Source organism: Dermochelys coriacea, chromosome 13, assembly GCF_009764565.3.
Source record: "Dermochelys coriacea isolate rDerCor1 chromosome 13, rDerCor1.pri.v4, whole genome shotgun sequence".
Classification (NCBI taxonomy): domain Eukaryota; kingdom Metazoa; phylum Chordata; order Testudines; family Dermochelyidae; genus Dermochelys; species Dermochelys coriacea.
This window is the reverse complement of record NC_050080.1, coordinates 31,824,636-31,835,593: the sequence shown is the minus strand read 5'-3', so window position 1 is coordinate 31,835,593 and position 10,958 is coordinate 31,824,636. Positions and strand designations below refer to the sequence as shown.

Sequence of the window (10,958 nt, the reverse complement as noted above, 5' to 3'; positions counted from 1 at the left end):
TTCTGGCCTGCGGGGGAGCCCCACTTGGCCAGAGCCCCTGGGCACACGGGCCCATGGGCTCATACAGTAATCTGCCCTGGGTGTGTTTTGTTAGGGACAGCTGTATTGACTGTTGCAGGGATGACTTGCCACAGCTCAGCTGACACCACAATATGAAGTGAGGCGCATCTGCACCCAGAAGAGTCATGGACTCATTGTTCTGTGATAAGTTCTGTGGATTTTGCAAGTAGAAGAGCACGGTGGTCTGTTGTTGCTGTGGGAATATCTAGGGGTAGGCTTTCTTAGGGAAAAGATGTTTCTTACCACGCTAGTTATGCGTTCGCTAACCGCTAGGATTTTACCTTATAAAACAAGGCAGTCTCTAGTTTTTATGTGTGTTAGCGGATGGAGATGAACACCAGGGATGAGCCCCAAATCTGAGCCTGTATGGGTAATGGGCTGTACCCACTGGTCTGCAGTATGGGAGGCTTTCAGGTGTGTGAAGTGGCCTGGTCATCTCTGTGGGAAGCTTTCACAAGGAAAAGAACACCCCGTGGTGATGAACGAGTCCTGAACGGATAGCGTTCTGCTGGGAAAGGTGTGAACCCAACATGCACATTGTCAGCTCTTCATCCCAGCCTCAGCACTGTGTGTCTGGTGGGTGCATGGAGCATGCCTCTTCCAGCAGAAAGCAGATGCCAGCCTTTCTAGTGTCATTTTCAATGTGGCAGTTAGGCCTTCCTGTATCAGTCCAGCCCAGCCCCACACCACTGTGCTGGGCACAGTACTGCCTGAGGTGCATCAGTGACCGCCATGTGCACAAAAGTGGTTATAAGAACTGGAAAATGTTACATCCGGCTCATTTTTTCAGAGCATGGTATCTTGGGAACCTCTTGTCCAAATGACTCCAAATGTGTACCATTAACCTGACCTCAGACCCCGACAAGCCACAATTATCTCAAATCTAATCCTTCCAAGCCTGTCTAGTTATCAGTAAATGTTGGTAAACATCCACTTCACCTTTCACACACAAACTGCTAAATATTTCCATACATAATAGTCACAATTGACAACACAGAGTTTGATTTAAGAATATCTGCTATCTATATTTTGACAAGTGTCCGTGCTGACTATTTGTCTTTTAAGAGTTGACAAAGTGCATTTTAAAGGTTACAAAGCCGTAACTTTTTGAATGTCAATACTGTCATTAATTATTGTTTGACACCCCCCCCCATTTCTTATCTGGCCGCCATAATTTCCTACAACTGTGAAAGTTTGATAAACAAAAAAACCACTTAAATAATTATATCCGTTGAAACGATTTAAAAAAAAATTAATTCTGCTAAGCCAAACTGTAATAGTAGGACACTAGCACTATAACGTCAAGACCGTTCTCTTTGTCATTCAAGATTGTAATCTCATCAACAAACAATATCAAATTGGTTGGCATTAATTGTGCTACCATCCTTCCAGACTTTACTGATTGCATCCCATATCAGCCACTCTGATTCTACTTAGGACTGATGTCAGGCTAACCAACCTATAGTTATTCACATTGTCCCAGTTACCCTTTTAAAATATTGGAACACTAGCTTTTTTTCTGGTCTTCCCCAGTATTCCATGATTTATTAAGTATTAATATCAGAGAGCTCTCTTTGGTGCAAGCTACCCAGTCTTACAGATTTAAGAATGTTTGTTTAACTTTAGCAGTTGCTGTTTAACATCTTCCCTGGTTATTACTGGAATAGAACGTATTTCATTATCACTAGGATATGAATGGGCCATTCAGCTTTTCTTCAAATGGAGAACATCCTATAATTGAAAGAATTAATTTTAATGCTTTTGTTTGGTTTGTGCATTTGACAGTGTTTCCATATAGTCAATGTCACAGTCCCCCTGTATACTAGATCTGTTTCTTTCTTGCTGAAAACACCCTTATGAACAGAAAAGGCTTTATATAAACTGTTAGAGGAATTTTATTATAGGTGGGGCTGGTAGTCTGACACTGCCCATTACAAAGAATCTGTTTTCAGTTGGTTATAACTTTTGCCAAACTAACAGTTTGGGCTGAAAACTTCCATGCTAGGTGTCTTCCTTTGTCTGGAAGCTTCTGGATAAGTTCAGCCGAAGTGATTCAACCATTTTTGAGAACAAGACTAGGAAAAATGTTGTTTTGCCGTGTTAGACGTTCTGGTGACCTTTTCTTCAAGAAGCTTTAGCGCCTCCATGCTTTGGAGTAGAGACTTTCAATTTGGGCAGGGGGAGGTGACCTTTGTGTCAGGGGTGTGTCTGTTGCTGCCCTAGTGAAAATCTGTCCATATCTGGCCATGTTATAAATCTCTGAAAAAAGAACAGTTTGCATATGTTCAGTGGAGACTTCTTAGGATTTAGTGGCTGTAGTTTCTGAATATTTAATACCCAAGGGGTACAATCCATTTCCCCCCTAGCTCCTACTGGTGACCGGGCTGCACATACACCATCTCCACAGAGCAACTGAATGTGCTCAGATAGTGGGACTCATAAGGACTTCTCCTGTAACTGAAGCTCTCAGCTGATCTGGGTCAGGGTAGGGCTGGGCAGTGGTACTGAGAGCTGGGAGCAGGTCTGTTCTGTGCTCTTAGTGGTTCTTCCACCCCACCCACTCCCTGCTTTGCAGGCACCCAAGCAGCATTGAGGAAAATACTGCCTGACTCACATTCAAAGGATACTAGTGTGAAGGACATGGGGCCAATCTGTAATAGCGTCTGAATGTTGTGTGTGACCTGGTTATTGGGATAGTTTCTAATAACCCCCTATAGTTATACAGTATGTTTACTCTATGCAGAGGTTGGCTTAGTTTAATAGCACACAGTTGGAAAATAAGCAGGAAGGCCAGACAGCAGCTCCAGATAAAACATCTCAAGGGTTGAGAGACAATGTCTGAGCTAATAGCTGTGAAGAACCTACTTCCTTGGCTCCAGCCAAGTTACACAACTTGTTTGATAAGGCTGGAAGTCAAAAGATCAAAAGGAGATGTAACAGGATGGCCACATCCTTCCCCACAGGCTCCCTGCCTCAGTTTCCCTCTTCCACAGGGTTCCTCAGTAACTCACCCAGTCCAAATTAATTTTAAACCCTCCCCCTCTGGAGAGGATCCACTTTATTTAGCTCCTATGCCCATTAATACTCCACACCAGCTTCACCCAGCTAGTCACTGGATCCACAGTTCAAACAGTTCTCCCTCCTTGTGTCAGGAGGAGGGAGAACTAGAACTAGTAATAATCCCAGTGGCCTTTCACTCTGAGAACCAAGAGCCCTCAGCCCACCTTCCCAGAGCTATCTCACAGTTCAGCCTTTCTCTCTTCCTTCTTGCAACAGCAGTTCCCAGCCCTCCAGAGCTAGGTTATCATACAAACTACCCCCCTCACTCCCTGCAGCTGCTTCCTCAAGCCAGGTACCCAGGCTCTATCCTACCTGGACCTCCTTGCTTCAGTGTTACCAGCTCCTCATTGAGCACCTCCCTCTTCTTTATGAGTGGCCTGATTGGGTCACCAGATCAGCCAGTCACATGTTCTTTATTCTCCCCTCCTGGCTAGTTGACCTAATCTTGTCACATATAGTCTGAGGCCCTTCTCCCCTTAAAAGGACAGCCACCCTTTGACAGGAGAATAAAGTGTTAACAAGACCCTCTCTGACCAGAGGCCAGGCAATGGTCAGGAAGTTCTTTACAGGGAACAGCCTGACATAGACCCCTACTTGGGTCTGAAGGAGTTAGGCCTTCCTAACTGCCTAGGGGAGGATGAAGGGATGTTAGATGGGGTGGGATCTGAGTTACTACAGAGAATTCTTTCCTGGGTATATGGCTGGTGAATCTTGCCCATATGCTCAGGGTTCAGCTGATCACCATATTTGGGGTCGGGAAGGAATTTTCCTTCAGGGCAGATTAGAAGAGGCCCTGGGGGGTTTTCACCTTCCTCTGTAGCATGGGGCACGGGTCACTTGCTGGAGGATTCTCTGCACCTTGAAGTCTTTAAACCATGATTTGAGGACTTCATCAATAGTTCAGACATAGGTGAGAGGTTTATCGCAGGAGTGGGTGGGTGAGATTCTGTGGCCTGCATTGTGCAGGAGGTCAGACTAGATGATTATAATGGTCCCTTCTGACCTTAATATCTATGAGTCTAGGGCACATCTACACTGGCAAAGGTACAGCACCGGCAGTTACAGCGCTGCTCAGAGAGTGCCGAAGGAAAACCGCTGTTTTGTGTTCACACTGACAACTGCCTGTGCAATAGCGTATTCACACTTGCAGCACTTGCAGCACTATTCTGAGCAGTGCACTCTGGGCAGCTATCCCACAGAGCATCTCTTTCTCTTTTGCCACTAAGACTTGTGGGAAGGCAGAAGGGGTCGCGGGGCATTGTGGGTCCTGTTCCAATGCCCCATGATGCATTGCTTCACATCCCAGCAATCCCTGTGCTTCCGTCCACATTTGGCATCATCGTTCAACAGTTTGTGTACTACGTGCCCTGCCTTGCCTCTTTCTAGCTGCAAGGAATGGATCCCGAGCTGTTGACAAGAATGCTGTTCGGACTGACCAACACATCACGAGTGGCCATGGAGTTATTCCTTAAACTACAAAGGCAAGGGGAGTGCAACATTGATCTCACCACGTGTAGTAGCTACGACACAAGATTGCTTGTGGCATTCACAAAGGTGCTGATCACTGTAGAACGTTGCTTTTGGGCTCAGGGAAACAAGCACTGAGTGGTGGGATCATATCGTGATGCATGTCTGGGACGACGAGCAGTGGCTGCAGAACTTTCGCATGAGGAAAGCCACATTCATGGGACGGTGTGATGAGCTCGCACCAGCCCTGCGACGCAAGGACACGAGAATGAGAGCTGCCCTGCTGTTGGAGAAGCACGTGGCGATTGCACTGTGGAAGCTGGCTGCTCCAGACTGCTACCGATCGGTCGCTAACCAGTTCGGAATGGGAAAGTTGACCAATGGACTCATGTTGATGCAAGTGTGCAGGGCCATTAATTGCGTCCTGCTCCGAAAGACCGTGACTCTGGGCAACTTGCATGAGATTGTGGATGGCTTTGCACAAATGGGCTTCTCTAACCACGGAGGGGTGATAGATTGCACACACGTTCCAATTCTGGCAACAGAGCACCTAGCCACCGAGTACATTAATTGCAAAGGGTATTTCTCAATGCTTCTCCTGGCACTTTTGGATCACCATAGGTGTTTCACGGACATTAACGCAGGCTGGTCCGGAAAGGTGCATGACACATGCATCTTTCGGAACACTGGCCTGTTCAAGAAGCTACAAGCAGGGACTTTCTTTCCGGACCAGAAGATCACCATGGGGCAAGTCGAAATGCCCATTGTGATCCTGGGAGACCCTGCCTACCCCTTAATGCTGTGGCTCATGAAACCATACATGGGGCAACTTGACAGCAGCAAGGAACAGTTCAACAACAGGCTGAGCAAGTGCAGAATGACTGTGGAGTGTGATTTAAAAGCCCGCTGGCGATTGCCTGTATGGGAAGCTGGACATTGCTGATGATATTCCTATGCTTATAGCCGCATGCTGTGCGCTCCATAATATTTGTGAAGGGAAGGGTAAAAGCTTCTGTCAAGGTTCCTTCCCCACTCTGAACGCTAGGGTACAGATGTGGGGACCTGCATGAAAGACCCCCTAAGCTTATTCTTACCAGCTTAGGTTAAACGCTGCCACCACCAAAGTGTTACACAAAGAACAGGGGAAGTGCCCACTTGGAAACGTCTCTCCCCCAAAATATCCCCTCAAGCAATATACCCCCTTTCCTGGGGAAGGCTTTATAAAAATCCTCACCAATTTGCATAGGTGAACACAGACCCAAACCCTTGGATCTTAAGAACAATGAAAAAGCAATCAGGTTCTTAAAAGAGAATTTTAATTAAAGAAAAAGTAAAAGAATCACCTCTGTAAAATCAGGATGGTAAACATCTTACACGGTAATCAGATTCAAAACATAGAGAATCCCTCTAAGCAAAACCTTAAGTTACAAAAAGAGACAAAAACAGGAATATACATCCCATTCAGCACAACTTATTTTATCAGCCATTTAAACAAAACAGAATCTAATGCATATCTAACTAGATTGCTTACTAACTTTTTACAGGAGTTCTAACCTGCATTCCTGCTCTGGTCCTGGCAAAAGCATCACACAGATAGAGAAGACCTTTGTTTCTCCTCCCCCAGCTTTGAAAGTATCTTGTCTCCTCATTAGTCATTGTGGTCAGGTGCCAGTGAGGTTATCTTAGCTTCTTAACCCTTTACAGGTGAAAGGGTTTTTCCTGTGGCCAGGAGGGATTTAAAGGTGTTTACCCTTCCCTTTATATTTATGACAGCTACACTCAGGGCTGGATCGCAGAGGCTCAACGCCTGGAGGCTAAGTTTGAACAGCCAGAGAACAGGGTTATTAGAGGGTCACAGCATGGGGCCATAAGGATCAGGGATGCTTTGAGGCAGCAATTTGAAGCTGAAAGCCATTAATATTTGTTGCAGTGCTTGTAATGCTAGGAGGTGATTGGTGCACATGATGCAAGAAGGGGCCTTAACATAGCTGTATGTATGTTGTTTTGCAGTGCTCTTTTTGCTTTCACTTAATAGAATCAAGATTGCTTTCAAACAAACAATTCTTTTATTAAAAGACAACAACCAGAGGAGAGAGTCAAACGGAAAAAATGCATCAGCATGGATGGGGGAAATGGAAGGAATAGGGGAATGGAAGGTTTCAAGAGAAGGAGGGGTCCTAGGATGGCGACAGATTTGTGTATGTCCAGGAATCATACCAGGGCCAGCCCACAACATTTTGGCACCTGAGGCAGGGAGCTCAAATGATGCCCCCCTGCCCCCTCGCTTGGGCCAAAACTTTGAAAGGTCTCAATTCTGTCTTCTTCCTGTTCTACTCCTCTCATGGTACTGCTCTGCTTCCTGTCCCAATAAAGGAGAACTAACTACTTAAAATGCCTTGTTCAAAAATTTTAAGTAACACTTAACTTTCAAATGCCTGAATAGCAAATGTAACTTTTCTTGTCTGCATAGTAAACACCTGGTATTTTTATCTGTTTCAATAATCAAAGTGGTGCTTTCCATGCCTTCTTGTTTGCAAAGATTTGAACTGCTTCCTGAAGGTCCACATTCTGGGCCAGCTCATGCTTTATTGAGATGATTGCAAGGCTGACCAGCCTCTCCTGTGTCATTATGGAGCCTAGATGTGTTTTTATAAACTTCAGCTTGGAGAAGCTGCATTCTCCACTGGCAACAGTTACGGGAAGTGTTAGAAGTATGCGCAGAGCAACAAAAGCATTTGGAAAAAGGGTGATCATCTTACTTGTGCACTTACATTTCAGCAGGATCAACTCCAAAGGCTGTTCTGGAATGTATCTTGAAAAGGTTTTCAGTTCAACACCTAAATCACTCGCATCAATATCGCGCATGTCATAATGTGTCAACACTGTGTCTAGTGCCCTGCATTGCTGGTGTAGGTCTTCAGGTATAGTGAAGAGTTTTGGAATATCCTACAACATCCCAAATATACTGCTGTGTTCCTTGAGCTGCATGAAATGTTCAACTGACTGTATTGCACAATCTAGCACCTGGTTAAAGAATGGGTCTCTTATGGGATTATCCCATGCCTCGTAATCAAAATGTTGTCGTCTTCTTCGGTGACTCTTGTATTCTTGAATGGGTGGGAAAATAGCTTCAGTGTGAAGTTCCTCTGCCAACTTCTGTGCACTCTTCAGAATGTTTTGAAATCTCTCATCTGACTGGTAAGACTGTAGGTATGACTTTGCTTTGTCCAGTTATTCGATTGCTCCAGATACATCCAGGTCAACACCTTGGAGTCTCTTGCTTACAACATTTATTTCAAACAGTATGTCATGCCACAACACTAAGCCACACAGAAATTTGAAGTTATGTATGATTCTGGTGATTCCATTTCCCTCTGCCACTGTTCTCCCACAAAAACAGTTCCTGTCATAGCATTATCCTCCATCATGGAAACTCTGGCATCATATATCTTCCAAATTTGATGTTTGATAGGCTTTATCGCCTCCACTCGACTTTCCCATTGTGTGGCACTCAGTGGTTTCAGGGTCAGAGAGGATGTTCCCAGATGTTGCTTCAAAATTTTGCCATCAATGAGTTGATGCAGAGAAAAATACATAGATGCTTTGAATTACATTAAAAAATTCAGCAGCCTCACTAGAAGCTGATGCTGCATCACTGAACACCAAGTTCAATGAATGAGAACTGCATGGGGAAAAAAAAGCTCGAGGGTTTAGCTCTCGGATCCATGTCTGCACTCCTCTGTTCTTTCCTCTCATGTTGGCACCATTATCGTAGCCCTGACCTCTCATGTCAGCTATTGCAATTCCCGTATCTTCCAGCTTTTTAAGAAGCACATTTGTCATACCAGCTCCTGTAGTCATCAGTGTCAATAAATTCTAGAAAATGGTCTCTGACAGTCACCATTGCAGGGACATTTTCACTAGATTCTGTTGTTGTTACAATATGCACCATTAAAGTCATTTGTTCCGTATGGCTGATGTCAGGTGTGCAGTCCAGAATAACAGAGTAATATCTTGCTGACTTCAGATCTGCCACAATCTTCTGTTTGACTTTTGTTGCCAGTAACTGTATGATCTCATTTTTGAATTGTTTTTTCAAGGTAGCGGTGTGTACATTTCTTGGGTGGTGACTCTTCTTAGATGCTCCTGGAGTACAGCATCAAACGCAGCCATCAGCTCCACAATTTTAAGGAAGTTTCCATTGTTTGGCACATACAGCTGATCTGAAGTGCCACGCAGTGCTAGGTTTTGGATAGCAAGCATTCTCACAACGGCAATGAGCCTTTTCAGAACATTTTGCCAGTAAAGAGACTCTGATGCACTCTTCTCTTGATGCTGATCATCTATGGTGGTCTTTAACCTTCGTCTCATCCCAAGCTCTTTCCACCTATAGAATGCTCTCTGGTGATTTGCTGCCTTCTCATGGCATGCCAGATTTCTAGCCAGATTTTTCCAGTCCTTTTGTGGCTGGAACATTAGACTGGAAGAGTTTGCAACAAAAACAGTATGCAGTATTCTGGGTTTCTGAGTACATAAGCCATGACCTCTCCACTTTGGCACCATTGGGGATTTCACGCCAGTAATGTGTTAGATGGACACTTCTATTTTCATTGTCTTTGTGGAACATGAAGTTTTTCACTTACTATGGCCAATGCAGTACATCGAAGTCCCTCAGTGGGTGGGACCGCCCAAGTGGGTCCACAGTCCTGGATCATCTAGACTTAAGGAACTAAACTCAGCAGCAGCTGTTTCTTGCACCTCTACCACACTCTTCTCTGATCTACACTTTTCTTCAGGAATATGCATGGTTACATCCATTTGAGATGGAGATATGGATGCTGCAGTAGCTGCCAGGTCACCTGCACTCTGATTAACTGGAAGATCAGGCATCTCCTCACCACTCACATCCTCACTGGGCGCAGAAGCAGAGAGGGGAATACAAATACTGCCTCCTGAGGGTTTCCCCCCAAGGAAGGGAAGATGACAACCCCAGGGATAGCAGTAGCATGGGAAGGGGGAGGGAGTGTGATTAGGGTCTGCTGCAGCTGAGCAGTAGGGGTGCAGCACCACCTCCTCAGACACAGCGGTGAGACAGGAAGGACAGGGGTCCGATGTCATGGGGTGGGACTCATCCCTATGGCTCCTCCTGCTGGTCTCTCAGGGAATTAGTTCTTCCAGCCTCCGGAGCGCCCTCTGCAGACCAGTGTCCTGCTTGCCCCTGTGTCCCTCCCGGACCCTTTTATCCAGGGTGCTATCCCCTGGCAGTACCCCCCCAATCTCTGGGTCTCCCCTCCCTGGGGAACCCCCACCCACTATCCCTACCTCGCCACAGTCTTTGGCTACTGCCAGTCACCATTGAGCCCACACACACTGGGGCAGACTGCAGTGTATAAGCCAATCATCACAGGCAAGGGGGGTTTGGACCTGCTGACTCTGCCTACCTTTGGGCTGCCCCCTGAAACTCCAGTACCTATCTTAGGTCATCCACCAGGCCTGCAGCCTGGGGCTTTTCCAGTCTGGAGCCTTCCAGCTCTTCTGGCCTTCCCCAGCCCTGCTTCACCTCAGGTACCCTGGTACGCTCCCCAGCAGCCAGGCCCGTCTCACTCAACAGCTAGAGGAGACTCTCTGCTCCTGGCCCACTGCCCTCTTATAAGGGCCAGTTGAGCCCTGATTGCTCTTCTGGGCTGTTTTAAGCCCTTTAAGGCCGGAGCAGGTAATCACCCTGCTACAGCTCCTCTATGACATCTACGAATTGGCACCCACAGCCTGGGCATCAGGGGGACACTGACTGAGTCGGGACCCCCAAGCAGCTCTGAGAACAACTCCCTGCTGCAAGAGGGGAATGCCCCAGAAAGCTCAGCGCTGGCCATCACCTCCACAAGCCTGGTGGATGAAAGCTTGGTGTCCGCTGCAGCCCGGCAGGTGGACAGTTCAGGGGGCTCCCCAGATGCAAGAGTAGGAGAAGCGTCTCAGGCAGTAGGCTTGGGAGGGGAGAAGGGGGCATTGTGATGGACTTGGCACCTAGATTGAGGTTTACTGATAAAGGGTCATCCTCCCCCAGACTATAGAGGTCAGGTCCAGGGCCTAGTTCTCCTGGTTGACGGCCTGGAGGCCCTTACCTGCCAAGAGAATGTAGAATGACTGTGCCTAATAGGGTACAAAATGTGAGTGAGGCCAAACAGCAAAAATTAAGATGTTTATACACCAATGCGAGGAGCCTAGGTAACAAAATGGAGGAACTAGAGCTACTGGTGCAGGAAGTGAAACCAGGTATTATAGAGATAACAGAAACATGGTGGAATAGTAGTCATGACTGGACTACAGGTATTGAAGGGTATGTGCTGTTTAGGAAAGACAGAAACAAAGGTAAA

The 10,958-nt window shown here is 46.3% G+C and overlaps 1 long non-coding RNA gene across 1 annotated transcript; it reads right to left on the bottom strand.

The window, feature by feature from the left end:
• Positions 1–2,421: 2,421 nt before the first annotated feature.
• LOC122456499 lies at positions 2,422–10,181 on the bottom strand. Its single transcript, XR_006275419.1, has 3 exons — positions 9,957–10,181; positions 2,926–2,928; positions 2,422–2,432 (listed from the first exon to the last, which is right to left on the bottom strand). It is a non-coding gene; the product is annotated as an uncharacterized LOC122456499 (long non-coding RNA).
• Positions 10,182–10,958: the final 777 nt, after the last annotated feature.